At 45.8% G+C, this 17,576-nt stretch overlaps 1 protein-coding gene across 1 annotated transcript in view; it reads right to left on the bottom strand.

Annotated features, from left to right (window-relative positions):
- The window catches only part of RAB6B (RAB6B, member RAS oncogene family), a 62,317-nt gene that overhangs the window by 15,206 nt on the left and 29,535 nt on the right, over nt 1-17,576 (bottom strand). The gene's annotated exons all lie outside the window — the stretch shown is intronic.

The raw sequence follows: 17,576 nt of genomic DNA, 5'->3' as shown, positions 1-17,576 counted from the left end.
ACAGCTGTACAGATTCTTGCCAAAGCACAAACACTGTCCCTGGGAATGATTGAACTATTAGCTCTGCCCAAAAATATATTCCTATGTTTTATTTCCAATAATGGCTGAGTAGTTTTTATCAAATGAACCATCCCACAGATAACTATTATCAACTGTGGAAAAATACAAGTAATTTTTAAGCACTGAAGAGTGATCAAAAGTAGGCATAAAATGGGAGGGGTTACAATCTTTGAAGGAACGAAAGAGAACAAAGTGAGATCCTACATTTCATCAATTTTTCCCCTGAGGTAACTGCCTAGTTATATAAGTTATAAGGACTTGGGAAACATTTCAGGCTTTCCATGAGAAACCCAGAAAGGCTGGCTTTGGAAGAAAGGGTATCATCTCAGGACTAAGGGTCATGCCAGAGGACTAAGGGAAAAACCCAAAGAGACCTGTCTTAACAAAATTGAAACATGGTAAGTAACCCCTACTCCCATTCCCCCCAAAAGATGAACTCTCCATAATTTGATTGCCTATTAACATAAAACTCAACACTCTTCAGAGGAAGGTAACACAATCCAAGAATCTCCTACAACTTATTACAGGTATACTTCATTTTACCATGCTTTACCTTATTATACTTTGCAGATAACTGTTTTTTTACAAATTGAAGGTCTATGGCAATTCTATGTAGACCAAGGATATTGGAGCCAATTTTCCAACATTTGCTCACTTTGTATATCTGTGTCATATTTTAATAATTCTCATATTGCAAAATTTTCATTATTATATTTTTATGGTGATCTATGATCAGTGATCTTTGGTGTTACTATTGTAATTGTTTTGGAGTGCCATGAACTGCATGCATATAAGACAGTGAACTTAATAAATGTTGTGTGTATTCTCTGGCTATTCCACAGACTGGCCACTCTTCCATCTCTCTCCCTCTCCTCAGGCCTCCCTGACACAATGATATTGAAATCAGGCCAATTAATAGCCCTACAGTGCCCTCTAAGTGTTTACGTGAAAGGAAGAGTCACATATCTCTCACTTAAAAACTTTTTGTTTTTACATTTATTCATTTTTGAGAGACAGAGAGAGACAGAGCACAAGCGGGGGAGGGGCAGAGAGGGAGACACAGAATCTGAAGCAGGCTCCAGGCTCCAAGCTATCAGCACAGAGACTGACGGGGGGCTCGAACCCACAAACCGTGAGATCATGACCCGAGCCGAAGTCGGACGCTCAACTGACTGAGCCACCCAGGCACCCCACATATCTCTTACTTCAAATCAAAACCTAGAAGTGATTAAGCTTAGTGAGGAAGGTATGTCAAAAGTTGACACAGGCCAAAAGCTAGGCCTCTGGCACCAAACAGCCAAGTTGTGAATGCAAAGAAGTTCTTGAAGGAAATTAGAAGTGCTGCTCCAGTGAACATATGGACAATAAGAAAATGAAACAGCCTTACTGCCAATATGGAGGAAGTCTGAGTGGTCTGAATAGAAGATCAAACCAACCACAACGTTCTCTTAAGCCAAAGCCTAGTCCAGAGCAAGGCCCAGACTCTCTTCAATTCTACGAGGGCTGAGAGAGGGAGGAAGCTGCAGAGGAAAAGCTGGAAGCCAGCAGAGGTTGGTTCATGAGGTCTAGGGAAAGAAGCTGTCTCCATAACCTAAAAGTGCAAGGTGAAGCAGCAGGTGCTGATAGAGAAGCTGCAGCAAGTGACCCAGGAGATCTGAGATCATTAATGAAGGTGGCTGCAATAAACAACATATTTTCAATGTAGACAAAACAGCTGTATGTTGGAAGAAGATGGCATCTAGGACTTCCATAGCTAGAGAGGAGAAGTCAATGCCTGGCTTCAAAGCTCCAAAAGACATGCTGACTCGGTGAGGGACCAATGCAACTAGTGACTTTAAGTTGAAGCCAGCGCTCATTTACCATTCCAAAAATCCTAGGATCCTGAAGAACTTTGCTAAATCTACTCTGCCTGTGCTCTGTAAATGGAACAACAAAGCCTGGATGACAGCACATCTGTTCACAACACGGTTTACTGAATATTTTAAGTCCACTGTTGACACCTACTGCTCAGAAAAAAGGATCCTTTCAAAATATTACCACTACTCATTGACAATGCATCTGGTTATCCAAGAGTTCTCATAGAGATGTACAAGGAAATTAATGCCGTTTTTGTGCCTGCTAACACAACATCCATCCTGCAGCCCAAGGATCAAGTTGTAATTCTGACTTGTAAGTCTTATTATCTTATTTAAGAAATACATTTTGTAAGGGTATAGCCACCATAGACAGTGATTCTTCTGATGGATCTGGACAAAGTAAATCGAAACCTTCTGGAAAGTATTCACTATGCTAGATGCAATTAATGACATTTGTCATTCAGAAGAGGTCAAAACGTAAGTATTAATGAGGAGTTTGGAAGCTGGTTCCAGCACTCATGGATGACATTGAGGGGTTCAAGACTTCAGTGGAGGAGGGAACTGCTGATGTTGTGCAAACAGCGAGAGAACTGGAAGTGGAGCCTGAAGATGGGACTGACTTGCTGCACTCAGGATAAAACTTGAACGGATGAGGACTTGCTTCTTATGGATGAGCAAAGAAAGTGTTTTCTTGAGACGGAATCTATTCCTGGTGATGCCAGGAAGACTACTGAAATGACAACAAAAGATTTGGAAAACCACATATACTTAGTTGATGAAGCAGAGGCCGAGTTCGAGGGGATTGACTACACTCTTGAAAGAAGCTCTACTGTGGGTAAAACACTATCAAACAGCATCACATGCTACAGAGAAATCATTTGTGAAAGGAAGAGTCAACCAACGTGGCAGACTTCGTTGTTGTCTTATTTTAAGAAATTGCCACAGTCATCCCCAGCTTCAGCAATCACCACTATGATTAGTCAGCAGCCACCAACGTTGAGGCAAGACCCTCCACCAGCAAGATTACAACCTGCTGAAAGCTCAGATGATGGTTAGCATTTTATAGCAATAAAGGTTTTTAAACTAAGATATCTACATTATTTTTTTTAGAAATAATGTTATTATACACTAATAGACTACAGTATAATATAAATATAACTTTTATGTGAACTGGGAAAGCAAAAAAATTTCTTTTTTTAATGTTTATTTTTGAGAGAGACGGAGAGAGAGAGAGAGAGAGAGGCAGAGAGAGAGGAAGACACAGAATCCGAAGCAGGCTCCAGGCTCTGAGCTGTCAGCACAGAACGCAACGTGGGGCTCTAGCTCATGAACTGCAAGATCATGACCTAAGCCAAGGTCAGACGCTCAACCGACTGAGCCCCCAGGTGCCCCAAATTTGATTCATTTATTACAATATTCACTCTATTTCAGTGGCCTGGAACCAAACCTGCAGGGACTCTAAGGTATGCCTGTATTCACAATGTCCACTATACAATAAAAAGGTTTAGACATGTGAAGAAGCAGGAAGTTCAAGCCATAATCAAGAAAACAGATCCCTAAATGAGCCAGATGTTGGAATAGCAGAGAATAACTTCAAAATCATTGTTATAAATATGTTAAACATATAAAGGGAAAGACGAATGATGAATTTGAAGAGATACATGGAAATTCTAAAAACAAGAACCAAAACTCTTAACACTACAAAATACAATACCTGGAATGCACTGGATTTGTACAACAGCAGCTAGAACACTGCAAAAGAAAGGTCAGTGAACTTGAGAGGACAAAATAAACTGTTCAAATTGGAGCGCAGAGAAAAAACATACAATAAAAATGAATACAGTCTCCAGAACTTCTAGAACAATATCAAGTGATCTGTTAACATGCAATTGGTGTCTCAAAAAGAGAGTAGACAGAATCAGCAAAGACATTTTTGAAAAATTAATAGCCAGACTTTTCTGCAACTTGATTAGAAACATCAACCTATGGTACCAAGAAGCTCAGCAAACCTAAAACATGAAAAATACAAAGAAAACCACACGTAAGCATGTCATAGTCAAACTGCCAGAACCAAAGATACACAGAAAACTTTGATAGTAGCCAGAGAATGGAAAGACACGTTGAACACAAGGGAATAATGGCAAAAATGATGGCCGATTTCTCCTCAGAAACAATGGAGGACAGAAGACAACGGAAAAGCATCTTTCAAGGAAACAGCATCACCACCACCATCATGTTGGCCTAAAATTCAATAGCCAGTGAAACTTTTGTTCAAAAATGAAGGCAAATCATTTTCAAGTAAGGGGAAGCTGTGATAATTTGTCACCATTGGGACCTAATTATAAGAAATGCTTTAGGCTAAAGGGAACTTTTACAGAAAGAAATTTGAATCTTTAAAGAATATAAGAGCACCAAAAATGGTAAATCTATGGGTAAATATAAAAACATGTGACTTGCTTTTGCCTCCTATTTGCATCCATATCAGCAATAGTTCATAACATTCTCCCCTGTTTTTCCATCCTCAGCATGGCTCTCTCTCAGAAAATGGTCTCAAATCTTACTTTACAACATTAGGTATAAACTACTTCAATTCCTTGCATTTAACCCTTAATACAACAACACTGGTAAGCACTGTAACAATGACTAAACATGACTACTTATCATGAGCCAGCTACTGTACAGAGTGCTTTACATGCCTTACTTAATTTAATCCTGATATCTATGTTATGAGTTATGTTCTTTAGTATTTGTATGTCACTGCTAAGAAAACTGAGTAAAAGGGGCGCCTGGGTGGCTCAGTCGGTTAAGCATCCGACTTTGGATCAGGTTATAATCTCACAGTTCGTGAGTTTAAGCCCCTTATCGTGCTCACAGTTAGGAGCCTGGAGCTTGCTTCAGATTCTGTATCTCCCTCTCTTTCTTCCCCTCCCTGACTTGTGCTCTGTCTCTCTCTCAAAAAAATAAATAAACATTAAAAAAAATTTTAATAAGAAAACTGAGTAGAAGAGATGTTAAGTTACTTGCCCAGTGTCAACAGCTGGAAGAAGCAGAGCCAGGATTGAAAAGGTTATTTGCAAAGTTGTCTACAAGTGTCCAGCTTTATCCCCACATCCCTCTGGGCTCTGCATGTTTGCTCTTCCTGTTCAAAGCAAGCTTCTGCAGATCCCTGGTTCCTGGCCCCCTCCTCCCAGGTGATGCTCTCTCAGCCATCTCCTTTCTGTATTTTCAACCTTCCATGCTCTGCTCCTTCCTTTTGTCCAAGAAGCATTCTCAAAATTCTCATGTCCCTGTTGCTAAGTGGCTCCCTAGCCATCTGGCATTCTCTCAGCTCTCTTCAAATGGTAGGCTTACTGGAAAAGGACCCCAAACCCAGTCTCCACTTTCTCTCCTCCCACCTCCTACTTGACTAGGGTGGTCCACTTTCTGCCCTCCGCCCACTGAAAGTACACTTGCTACCATTGCCAGGTGACATTTCATCTCCAAATTGTAAGGACGCTCTTTTTTTTTTTTTAAGTTTGTTTGTTTATTTATTTATTCATTCAGAGAGAGTAAGCAAGCATGAACAGGAAAGAAACAGAAAGAGAGAGAGAGAGAGAGAGAGAGAATGAGAATCCCAAGCAGGCTCCATGCTCAAACTGACCAACTATGAGATCATGACCTGAGCCAAAATCAAGAGTCAGACACTCAACCAACTGAGCCACCTAGACGCCTCTCTAAATTATAAGGACACTGTTGAGCCAATCCCCAATTGATGCACTTGACCCTGATGACCAATCTTCTTCCTGGACACCCTTTCTTCCTTTGCTTTTCATGACATGACTTGTTTCTGGCTTCCCTGCCTCTCTAACTGCTGTTCCTTACTGAACTCTTGCAGGAACTTCTTCCTTTCCCTGTTCCTAAAATACTGGTGTTCCCTGCTTGTGTCAGGGCACCTCGTTATTCTCACAGCTTCAAATAGGATGTGCCGACAGCTTTCCAATGTACATCCCAGGCCTTACTTTTGTCCTGAGCCCCAGATCCAGGTATCCATTTTACTGTTTACTGTTTACTAGACATCTCACTAGACACGGTGTGTCCCACACGGAGCCCATCATATCCCTCCAAACCAGCTTCTATTTCCCTCCCTCCACAAAAGGCAACTCCACCACTCCAGTGCCGAAGCCTCTGGAAGCCCTCCCGATTCCCTGCTCTTCACCTGCTCTCTCGTCCACTCCCTCACATCAGAAGAATCCTCAAGCTGATGACTTTGCCCCCTGAGCATTTAGCCTCTCCATTCTTACCACCCCCACCAGCACTGCCCCAGTACAGACCTCCAACTTCTTTTATCTGAATAACCTCAACCGTTTCCTGACTGATCTCTCTGCCTTTCAGGCTCTCCCCTTATAACTAGTCTTTCATCCAGCACCAGGCTCTTTCTAAAACATAAATCTGACCACTTCACTCCCCCACTGTCCCTAGGAGATAGTCCAATCACTTCAGCTTGGCTTACAAACTGTTCAGGGCCTGCCCCTCACTTTCTCTGGTCTCATTTCCCTTATGTCCAGCTTTTACTTAATCCTTTAGTAGTAATCCTCTGGTCAAGACACCACACACACAAAGTCACTCTGTGTATCTGTGCCTTATCTAATGTTGTTCCTTCCTTTGGAATGCTCTTCCATGTGGTTCAAACTTATTCAGATTCAGTTCCCCTGTAAGTCATGTTCTGCAAGTCATCTTCTGAGCCCTCAGGTTGGCCTCAAGGGCCCCTCATTTAAAAGTTTCTGTATGGAACTGGAAAGATCTCATACCCATCAGTCTCTCCAACTGGCCAGTGATTCAGTGATTTTTCAACATGCAGTGCACAGACGACTTGCTTTACAGCCACATCAGGAGCTTGTTAAACATGCAGATTCCTGAGCCCCCACTCAGACACACAGAATCACAATCTCTGGGGTGTCGCTCAGGGAATCAGAATTCCAGACAAGCCTACAGATAACTCATTTGTGCAGTGAAGTTTGCAAACAACCTCCTAGACTCTGAGCTTGTGCTGTAATCAGTCTGAGGAGGCTGTGGCATCCAGAAGGAGAGGCAGATTCCCTACCTGGGGTGACAGACAGAGGGAGATGCCCATGTATACAGAAGGTGCTATTCATGAGAAAACTAAGGGTCACTCAGAAACCAAGGCCACACACGTGACCTGTGTGGCAGAAGCGGGATTTGAACCCAAGTCTCCCTTACTACAAAGCCTCTACTTGGACTACTCAGCTGTGCTCCCTCTGCTCCCTGAAATCCCTTCATTTCTCAAGCTGTCACTGTGCCCTGAAGCTGTCATTGGGTTTGCGTGGGGGTCAGATCCTGTCTGGCTTCCTATTGTCAGACTCTTACGGTCATTAGCCATAAAAGCTCAGCAGAGCCCACTTAAGAGGAACTTCATTTGCATTTTAACAAGGACAACAAAAGTCAGCTCTCTAAGGATGGAGCAAAAACAAGAACTTTTCAGATGGCTTTGGCTGGGCCTTGGTTACCAGGAAATTTCTAGCTCCTTGGCATCATCTATTTTCCCAGACATGAGGCACAAGCAGTTGGCCCCACAGCACTGCCAGCTGGAGCCCATCTCTCTCAGGCCAGATCTGCAAGGAGAAGTTAGATATGGTCTTCCCTGGGCAGGCCCTTTCTGGAAAATGCCATAAGTAATTAATACTCATTCACTTCCACATCCTCAAATGCCTACTATGTGTTAGTCACTGAGCAGAACAAGCCCTTGTCCCTGCCCATGAGGAGCTGGTCCCTCCCCTGGAATGCTCTTCCACATGGTTAATGCCTAGTCAGAGTTTCAGATTCAGCCCTGAACTTCCAACCTTGTAGAGGAGCTAAGATTATCATACAGAAGTATGGTTTTTGATGGATGGAAAAGACAAGAATAGTGAGAAGGACTCTAAGAGGAGGGGAACCCTGTTTCTAATTGATTTCTTGCAAGCCCTCCAGTGAATACTAACTTCCCAGCAGGTGGAAATGGGGGTGTAGTGGAGGATGGGAAGTGTGAGGAAAAAAGCCCAGATGGAGGGAATGGGAGAGTTTGGATTTCCTTTTTTTTTTTTTTTCATTTTAGAGAGAGAAAGAGGGAGAATGCTTGTGTGGGAAAGGAACAGAGGAAGAGAGAGAGAAAGAATCTTAAGCAGGTTCCACACTCAGCACAGAGCTCCACACGGGGCTCGATCCCATGACCCTGGAATCATGACCTGAGCTGAAATAAACTGTTGGATGCTCAACTGACTAAGTCACCCAGGTGCCCCAGTTCTGATTTCCTTAACAGCAGAGTCCCTATCAGACCAACCTCTTGCAGATTACTATTATGAACTCTTAACAAAATAAAACAACTATCTGAAAGCACTGGAAAGTAACCAAAAGCAGGCAGAAACTGGAGGGATGTCAACTTTTAAAAAATGGAACAGCCCTGAGTGAGGTCCCCGTTTTTATGACTGAGGGCAGCCCTGGCTGGAGATCAGGGGTGGCTAAAATTTGGCAAGAAACCCACAGTCTTCCTATCTGAGAAATAAGTCAGATCCCAAAGCTACCTCAATAGCCAGAAAGTGTGAAAAATCCTAAACGTGAGATAGCTACAGGAAGGGCACCCCAAATTCTACAAATTAAAGCTTCCCAAATCTCTGACCAACCCAAGCAGGTGACCAGGAAGGAAGGGCAGGTTTCTGCCAAGCAGTCTACCTAAAACTGAAAACCAAAGCAAACCAAACCAACGAACCTGAAAAGAACTTTAATTTGCTGCCGACCACAGGGAACAGAATAGAGAATCTGGATCCAACCAATACTCTTCCAAAGGGACAAAGAGAATTCACAGTCTTAATCACAATGTGTGGGATAAACCTTAAATCGCTCAGCATATGAAGTAAAAGCCATACTCAAGAAAAAAAAAAAAAGGGAGACCAACCTTGAGGTGACCCAGACACTGAAAGTAGCAAGCAGTTTAATATATATGATATGATATGATATGATATATGATATGATATAATACAGCATAATAATGCTCAAATATATAAAGAAAAATATGCTCATAATGAAGGCACAGATTTAAAAAATCTCAGCAGAGAAAGAGAAACTAGAAAGAAGAACCAAACTTAGAACGGAAATTTTTAAATCACTGACAGGCTTAACAAAAGATGAAACAGCAAACCTGAAAACACATCAACAGAAATTATCTGACAGGATAATATGGGGACACCAAGCAAAAAGAACAACTAGCCACCCAGGCAGGACACCCCCTCCCACAAAAGGCCCCAGAAACCTCAGGGACTCCCTGGTACCTGCCACAAGCCACTCTCCTTCTTGAAGGCCAGCACGTGTCACAAAGGTGCATGTGTGTGTGTGTGTGTGTGTGTGTGTGTGTGTGTGTGTTGATGGGAACATGTGTATGACTGTGTGGGGTGGACCCATGGACAAGTGAAGACATACACACGTGATGCAGCTATGTATTCATTTGCATGTACAAGTATGTGTATGTGGGTAGGAGTGGGTATACTATGCTTGTGTGGGTGAGTGTGGGGTAGGGAGATAAAGCCCAAATCCATGATATGCACATAGCTCTGGCCATGCCAGAAGGCTAAGAGGCTGAGGTGACCAGGAGGGAAGGGCAGGTTTCTGCCAGCAAACGTAGGCTTCCTTCAATGTCTCCCGGTGCTGATCAGTCCCAGAAGATTTGGCATGCCACTAGCAAAGTGCCCTACCATCATCAAATGGACCTGGATGGTCACGTGTTGTTTTCAGTGACCTCTGCCAGTGCTTTGGCAAGGTCTGAGTACTCTGATGGGTTCCAAAGAACAATGGATAGGGAGCTTCTCCTCTCTGAAATGGGGATAATCATAGCTTCCTTCAAAGACTGCAGATCACAGGAGTTAGACCACATGAAGGTACCCTGTATAAACAAAAATGAGGACTGACCAACTGACTGGGGGATTTTCAAGAGAAACTGTAGAAACCCACCCATAGAAGACCCTCCAACATGTTTCTCAGACTGGTTATGTGAAATACATCCCCATGAAGCAATCTACAGGATAAAGGTAAACTATAATCAAGTGTTTCTGAGAAAGGCTGCATGTTCTAGCTCCTAGTGGAGAGCCAGAAAACATACTGGCACAGTAAAGGCTCTGAGAAGTCCTGCACTAAAGAAACATGAATAATTTCATGGAACCCAATGTTCCCAAGCTTCCTTGCTCTAGGAAACTTTGTGTTTATAATCCCTGTTAACATCCCTTATTAATAAACTAGTGTTCCCAGGGCTTCAGGAAAGGTTAACTGGGTTCTAAAGGAGACCACATCCCTCTTCTAGTTTGTCATGAAGTCTGAGTCAAAGTACTCATTCTCTTGTACTTCATTTCCTTTTACAAGTAAATTTATTCTTGCCTGTAACTACATCATAGGAATGTAAAGAGGATATCAAGACACATGAGTGGCAGACTTGACTTTGGGGGCCCTCCAGCCAGTCCATGATCCCCATGATACCCGCCCTGCTCCTAAGTTGTGCTGCACAAGCCTCCTGTACTGCCTGATGCCCCTCCCAGGAGGCCAGGCTGCACTCTACACTCTGCTATTTATTCCTTTAATAATGTGCTTACAAACAGCACTGCTTATGAAAAATGGCAGGCATTTCATTTTATGCAAACTCTGAAGAATCTTAACAAACACAGACTTCCCAGCCACATCCACATTCATCTTCTTCGGAAGGTGGTATTACACAGTGTCAACAGGGGCTCAGACACAAAGCACAGACTGACAGTACATTACACGCCTCCCTCTGCACAAAAAAGCCATTGGCCCATTGGATCCCCAAAGAAGATGTTTCCTGAGGCACTTGTTGAAATTTTTTTTGCTATGTGCATTTATTATGAAATATAATTTTGCATCCATCCACATTCTGACAAGACACAGTAATAAAGTCTGCAGTGGAAATTTGCATGGTGATTTGCATAAATTGACTCAAGACTCTTCTCGGGAAGAGAAATCACGAAAAGGAGTGTATGTGTGCCTTTTACTAGCCTTGGCCAGGCCTCGGCCCATGGCTGGGGAAGCATCCATAAGTGGCAGAAAGCAGCTGGGCATGACAAGCCCTTGACAATGAAGCTGCTGTTTGTGGTGCTCTGCACCAACCATCAGATGAGAGTAGAGGGTAGACTCATGCAAATTAGCATGCAAATGAGGTTGGCAAAACTTAAGGATTCAGGCTGGCAAGTGGGCGCTGTGGGGGAAGGAGGCGGTAGCCTCTGGAAAACATGCTGGGCAGGGTCTGTCCCTGCCAGCAGCTTGGCAATGAGCTCTGGGGGAGGGGATGCTGACTCGGGAGGCCACAGTGCAGGTACCTGGGTGCTTTTAGTACTTCAGCCTCAAAGTCTACACAGTCCTGGTGGCCACTTCCCTCCCAGTGGAGAGTGGTTTGGGCTTGCCACCACCCAGTTTAAATACCTATCCAGGGGTGCCTGGGTGGCTCAGTCGGTTAAGCATCCGACTTCAGCTCAGGTCACGATCTCATGGTCCGTGAGTTCGAGCCCCACGTCAGGCTCTGTGCTGACAGCTCAGAGCCTGGAGCCTGTTTCAGATTCTGTGTCTCCCTCTTTCTCTGACCCTCCCCCATTCATGCTCTGTCTCTCTCTGTCTCAAAAATAAATAAATGTTAAAAAAAAAATTAAAAAAAAAAAAAATAAATAAATAAATATCCATTGCTTTCTTATCTCCTGTGGTCTGGAACATTAAGCAAACAGTATGTACCTTGCAACTTTAAATAAGGGGTTAAATTTCATCAAAATCAGTCAATCCCTTCAAAAGCCATGCAGAGGCCCATAGATATGGGGCCTGATGCTCCCTGGGAGGCTTCCTGAAGGGCCTTGAAAGGATCCAAGTACGAAAGGCCTCTTCTTAACAGGGTGAAAGATGCCCCAAGTGGTGGACTTTTGAGGGTGTCTAAGAGCCATTGAGGAGCATCCTACAAAGTGAACAGGACAGACTACGGACATCTGGGGACAGAGAATCACATCATGAGTCTCTTTAAACTTATGAAACATAGCAGATGCTGCTGATGGACTCACCCACTACCCACTGACCACCTCTTACTCCCTTGTTTGCCTGAAAACTGTAAAAGTGAAATTCTGCTTTCCCAGCCTCTCCAGAGGCTAAGGGTGATCATCGGGTGACCCAATTCTAGCCACAGTCTGCTGGAGGGGAGGGGAGGGGATTCTAGGGAAGCTCTTGCTTTCTTTTTCTGCCTTGAATGCAGAAGTGATGTCTGGAGCAGCAACAGCCAGCCTGCCTGCAGATAAGAACCCACACACCAGAAGGAGGAACAGAGCGATAGCAAGAGCCCGGGAGCTGACAGCATCACTGTGCAGCTGTGCCACCTGAAGTCCCACCGTGACTGCTTGCACCTGGAAAACCTCAACCCTTCTTCTGAAGCCACCACTTGTCAGCCTTCTGTACCAGAAGGTGACCACACTGCTAATTCGTACATGCTTCACAAAGGAGACGGAGAAGAGGGCAGAGGAGAGGAGGGAGGGAATGAAAAGATGTTAGCACAAGGGCAAGTCTGCCCTCAGTCCAGAACCAGATAATTTCCAGAGGAAGCACTTGGATGAATGCTGGTGCCCCAGTGCGTCTCTGAGGGCAGGGGCGTCTCGCCAAGCTACCTGGCATTCAGGGGGATTTTACTACAGAAGACCATCACCTCACAGGTTGGCCACAGAGCTTGATGTCTGCAAAGATTGAACTCCACACTATTAATGTAATAAAATCATCGTGTTGCTAGAGTTACATGAGGACTAAAGTTCAGTCTTCTGCTAGAAGCACAGAGTCATCTGGCGGAGCTGGCTAGCACTGCCCAGGTGCAAATGCAGGGGTGGTTGGGAGGCCCACAGTTTCCAGCCGGACGCTTTGGTAGCACACTCTTGTTAGCTCCATTCCATCACTATCAACCGAGCTAGTGGCAGGTTGTTGTCTTCCAGGTTTTATCCTGTTCTGCTTCTCTCTATAGTATATCCTAATGCACATCTATGTCAACAGTATTTTTGGCCAATGATTTTCCATCATCTAGACTTTAAGACCAAGGTGAGCTATGGTCTAAATACAAATTAACCTCATTCTTACTGCTAAAATTTGAGGCAACTGGTCTAGGTGATATAGGGGTTAAGTCCTACCCAAATAATTTCCAGGTTAAAAGAAAATGCAACTGGGATGCTGGTCCAGGGTCTATAATCTAAGTGACAGGCCTGGGATTTGAACCCAGGCCTCCTCTGCATGTAGCATCATTTTGAAAGAGAAAGAGAGCTGAGATAGAACGGAACATGCCGAATCCTTTCTCCTTGGTGTGTGACCTCACTCTGACCCCCTCTACCAGGGGCAGAAGAGCCTATCCCTGTCTCCCCCGGATGCCACACGGAGACATGTGGCATCTTAGATTCTATAGAAAAGGGCCCCTCCTTCTGGTCCTCCACCTCCTTCCCACACTCCAACCCAGAAGACTCATTAGTTCTTAGAGCTTCAGGAATCCAGATTTTGTGCAACCAGTCGAGGGGCTACCCCATGTAACAGTTTCAAACACCTTCACTTGGCTGTTCCATCATTACTTCCCACTTGACTCTTCATTTTGTGTGTGTGTTGATGACACTGATAGTCTTCCAGGGTGTCTGGACAGAAAGCCAGGGCCCACTCAGGCCTCTCCCTCCTCTGTACCCCACAGATCCACTCTGTTCACTCATCCTTTCCACTGCCCTATGGTGTCTCTGTCCTAGGCCCAGGCCCTTCACTCACCTCCCACACAGCCCTGCATAAATGCTCAGTGACGCTCCTCCCTCCCCTGCCCTGCCCTTCCACACACAGCTGCATCCAGGTCTGTGTGCACCCCGCCTACAGCCGTCACCCCTGCCCCAACGCAGTGCTCCACCTGTGTCTCCTACAAACGGATGCCTTTGATCCCATCAGTACCCACAGAAGGAACCCTCAACAGCCCTGTGTTTCCTGCCCCACGAGACCAAGCCCCTCTGAGCATCCAGGGCCTTCCAGTGCCAACCCTCTGGGCCCACTTATCCACAGGGTATGGCAGGCTCAGAGCCTGGAGCCTGTGGTACTTTCAGGGGGCCATGAAAATATTTTCTAACTTTTAAATTTTAATGTCTTTTAAAATCAAGAGAAAAACGAACATAATAATAATAAATATATAATAATGAATCTAGTCTGGATTATGTACAACACTTGCAAAATATAATTTCATATATATACACATTACATACATACACACATACATACATATATATAATGAAGGAAGGAGCAGAGTACCCAGGAAGGCAAAAGGGGAAAGACCCATGAACGTCAAAATGCAGCCTGCCAATAATCCATCCAAAGGCCCCACGCTTACCCTCCACTGCAACAAGCAGACCCCCCCCACCACACACATGCAGTGCTGGACGTTACACTCTGGACTTCCACAGACATCATCCTTCCTCTGTGTCACCATCCCTCCCTCCAGTGCAGCTACAGTTAAATCCTCCCGCCCTGTCCTCCAGGAAGCCTTTGGTGCCCACTGATCACTACCTCGTCTGATGGTTCTGAGGCCCAAGGCCAGAAGGACTGGTCCCCAGTGGGATCAGAGTGGGAGGTGCCGTAGTGGGTTGAAGAATGCCCCCGCCCCCGACCAAATTCATATCCACCTCGAACTTCAGAATGTGACCTTATTTGGAAATAGGGTCTTTGCAAGATGAAAACTCATCCTGCATTTAGGGTAGGTCCCTAAGTCTAATGACTGGGGTCCCTACAAGAAGAGGAGAGGACACACAGAGACCCCAAGAGGAGAAGGCCACATGAAGATGAAGGCAGAGACTGGGGCTATGCAGCCCCACGGTGAGGAGGTGAGAGGATGAGGAGGTGCAGCCCCAGGGTGAGGAGGTGAAGGGACGAGGAGGCGAGGAGCCCTGCCACCACCAGGAGCCAGGGGATGTAAGGAAGGATTTTCTCCCAGAGCCCTTAGAGGGAGCATGGCTCTGCCACATCTGGATCCTAGACTTCTGGCCTTCAGAATTGTGAGAGAATAAATTCTGTTGTTTAAAACTGCTCGTTTGTGATAATTTGCTATGGCAGCCCCAGGAAATGAATTCAGAGCCCAGAGGGGAGACGAAAGCCTCAGGGCAGAGTGGCCAGGAATGACAGTGCCATCTGGTCTGGTCACTGAGGGGGTAAGGGTTCCTCGGGGCAACCCCGTGGCCTGTGCTGGCACAGTGGACACAGCTGTTCTGTTCCTTCCCCCAGGGGCTCCATGGGATCCCGGGAGTGACCCAGGACAGGCAAACTGCCCAATATTTCAGAAATGGCCCTCCACTCCCGAAGCAGCTGAGTAAGCTCCAGCAGGTCGGGGTCCTCTCCCGGGAGCAGTCCAGTAGGTCAGCGGTCTCCTAACTTGTGCTGTGGTGGGAGATCTAGGGACAGGCCACTGGCTCTGGCCTCGGCTAGGCGTTCATCTCAATCACCTCAGAGATTTAAAAGAATGCTACTGCCTGAGCCAGCTTGTGAAACTCCAGGCCATCTCCCCAGTAGGTGATGCTAATGTACAGCCAAGACAGGGGGCCCATCAGGGTCCTCAAGGGACCTCACGCGAGCCCCTCAGGGCCTCAGGCTTGTTCAGCCCCAGACCAAGGGAGGGCTCACTGCCACCCAGGATGAGATTGAACCCCCTCTGCCCTCCATGCCCCAGCTGAGGGCAGGGCCAGATTCTGCAGCCAGACTGTTTTCTCCTATTGTCCCTCCAACACAGATGAGGTACTTGACAAACATCTGTTGTCAGAATGAGTGAATGGGGGAAGGGAAGGGATGAGACACAGAGCCAGAGGCAGGCAAAAGGATGGGAGGGAGGGACGATTCTGTCCTGGGAACTGAGTGTCTCAGCTAATGGTGAGATGGAGAGGATGTTTGGGGGGGTTGGCAGGGAGTGGTCAGGGACAACCAACATTCCCCAGAGCCCTTGAGGATCTTGTCTACTTCCCAAATGTCTCTGCCACCATGTTAAGAAAAACAAAATAAACAGTACCATTTCCCCCTCTCTTTCTCCAGAGAGTTCATTAAAATGGCCTGTGTATGCACAGAATTGGATCCCTGGCCTCCCAGCCTAATTACTATTTTAAAGAGCACTGGGAAAGACATTCTATCTCCTGCAATAACAAAGTCAAAAAAGCTCACCATCAAGAAGGTCTTGCTTCCCTTTGGGCTTTCTCCCCTGCTCACCAAGACATCTGGCCTCTGTGGCCTCTCGGCCCAATGGGGTCCGAAAACCAAGCCCTTTCCAAGCCAATTTGGTACCAGTAGGTACTTGACACCAGCTATGGCCAGGCCTTGTGCGGGCCTACAAATGCAGCGGCGGATCTGAGGGATCCTGGCTCCTCAGACTCAGAGCCCGTCCAAGGAGCCAGAGCACATAGGCGGTGAGCTAAAGGAGTCCTGAGGACAACGTGCTAGGGTGGAGGGGGCCGTGGTACAGAACACAGGGAAGGCCCGACCTGCAGGGCAAACATGTGCTCTGAGTCTCAATGAGTCAGAAGAATTTTTCATAGCAGAGAAGAGAGGGAAGGTCATTCCAGCAGAGGTGACACCATGAGCCCAAGTGTGGAGGCATGACTGTCGCCTAGGTGGGGAGCAGCTAGCAGAGAGGCCTGCTGGACCACAGGATACAGGACTAGCAATAAGCAATACAAGAGGACCCTGGAGACGAAGGAGGAGATTCCAAGAAACTCAAAGGACAGGAGACTATGATCCATGCCCATGAGAATCACTCTTCACTGCATAGGCCCTGGGGCCGTATCTGCTGCCACCTACTGCCAAGAACAGTAGCCAGCCCAAAGTCCCCTTGTTTTCAATGGGACACCAATAAGAGGCATTATAAATAACTCAGTATTTTTCAAAAATCAATCAAAATAGTATCTGTGAGATTATTCATATCACACACACACACACACACACACACACACACACACACACACACGAATACCAAGTCAGACTTCAGAACTGAAGTCTGTTAGAACTGTAATCTCAAACAAAGACTAATGTGGTAGAACTCCCTTATGGGGAGGAGGTCTCTGGCAAGCCTGCAGTAGTACAAAGCCCTGGCCTGGAAAGCACACAGCGAAGACAAAGTGTGGCCAAGATATTCCATAGCCCATGCCCAGGGTTGTGCAGAGTACTCAGGGCCCCTCTCCCAGGGCCTCATCTTCTCACCCTTCAATCAGCTCTTCCCAAGGCCACTGGTTATCTGGTATTTCACACACAGGAGAGAAAAAGACAGGGAATTAGAGGAGGCAGAGAGAGGGGCTGTATTTGAGGCAAAGACGATGATTGGTCCTGAGGGAGGAAGACAGACTACAGAGCAGACACGGAACTGTAATCCACAGTTAGCTATACTCTGCATCCTCTGTAAATCCAGGGAAGGGGGGCCTCTTAGCATAGCACTCCCCAGTTCGTTCTATAAGTGCTTGTCCTCTGAGGACTCAGGAACAAAAGGATTCTTTGATCAAATACGTGCGGAAGATCCTGTACACTATATTCCTGTTAGCAAATCAAAACCATACACTGATGTAGTAAAAGCCCTGAGAAGCCCTGCAGTAGAAAAGTTGACTGAATTCTGTTTACCAGTGCTCCTTAACTTTG

This window comes from Prionailurus bengalensis, chromosome C2 (assembly GCF_016509475.1).
Source record: "Prionailurus bengalensis isolate Pbe53 chromosome C2, Fcat_Pben_1.1_paternal_pri, whole genome shotgun sequence".
NCBI classification, from domain to species: Eukaryota; Metazoa; Chordata; class Mammalia; order Carnivora; family Felidae; genus Prionailurus; species Prionailurus bengalensis.
Note: the sequence above shows the minus strand (reverse complement) of the source record. Positions and strands in the feature narration are given on the sequence as shown.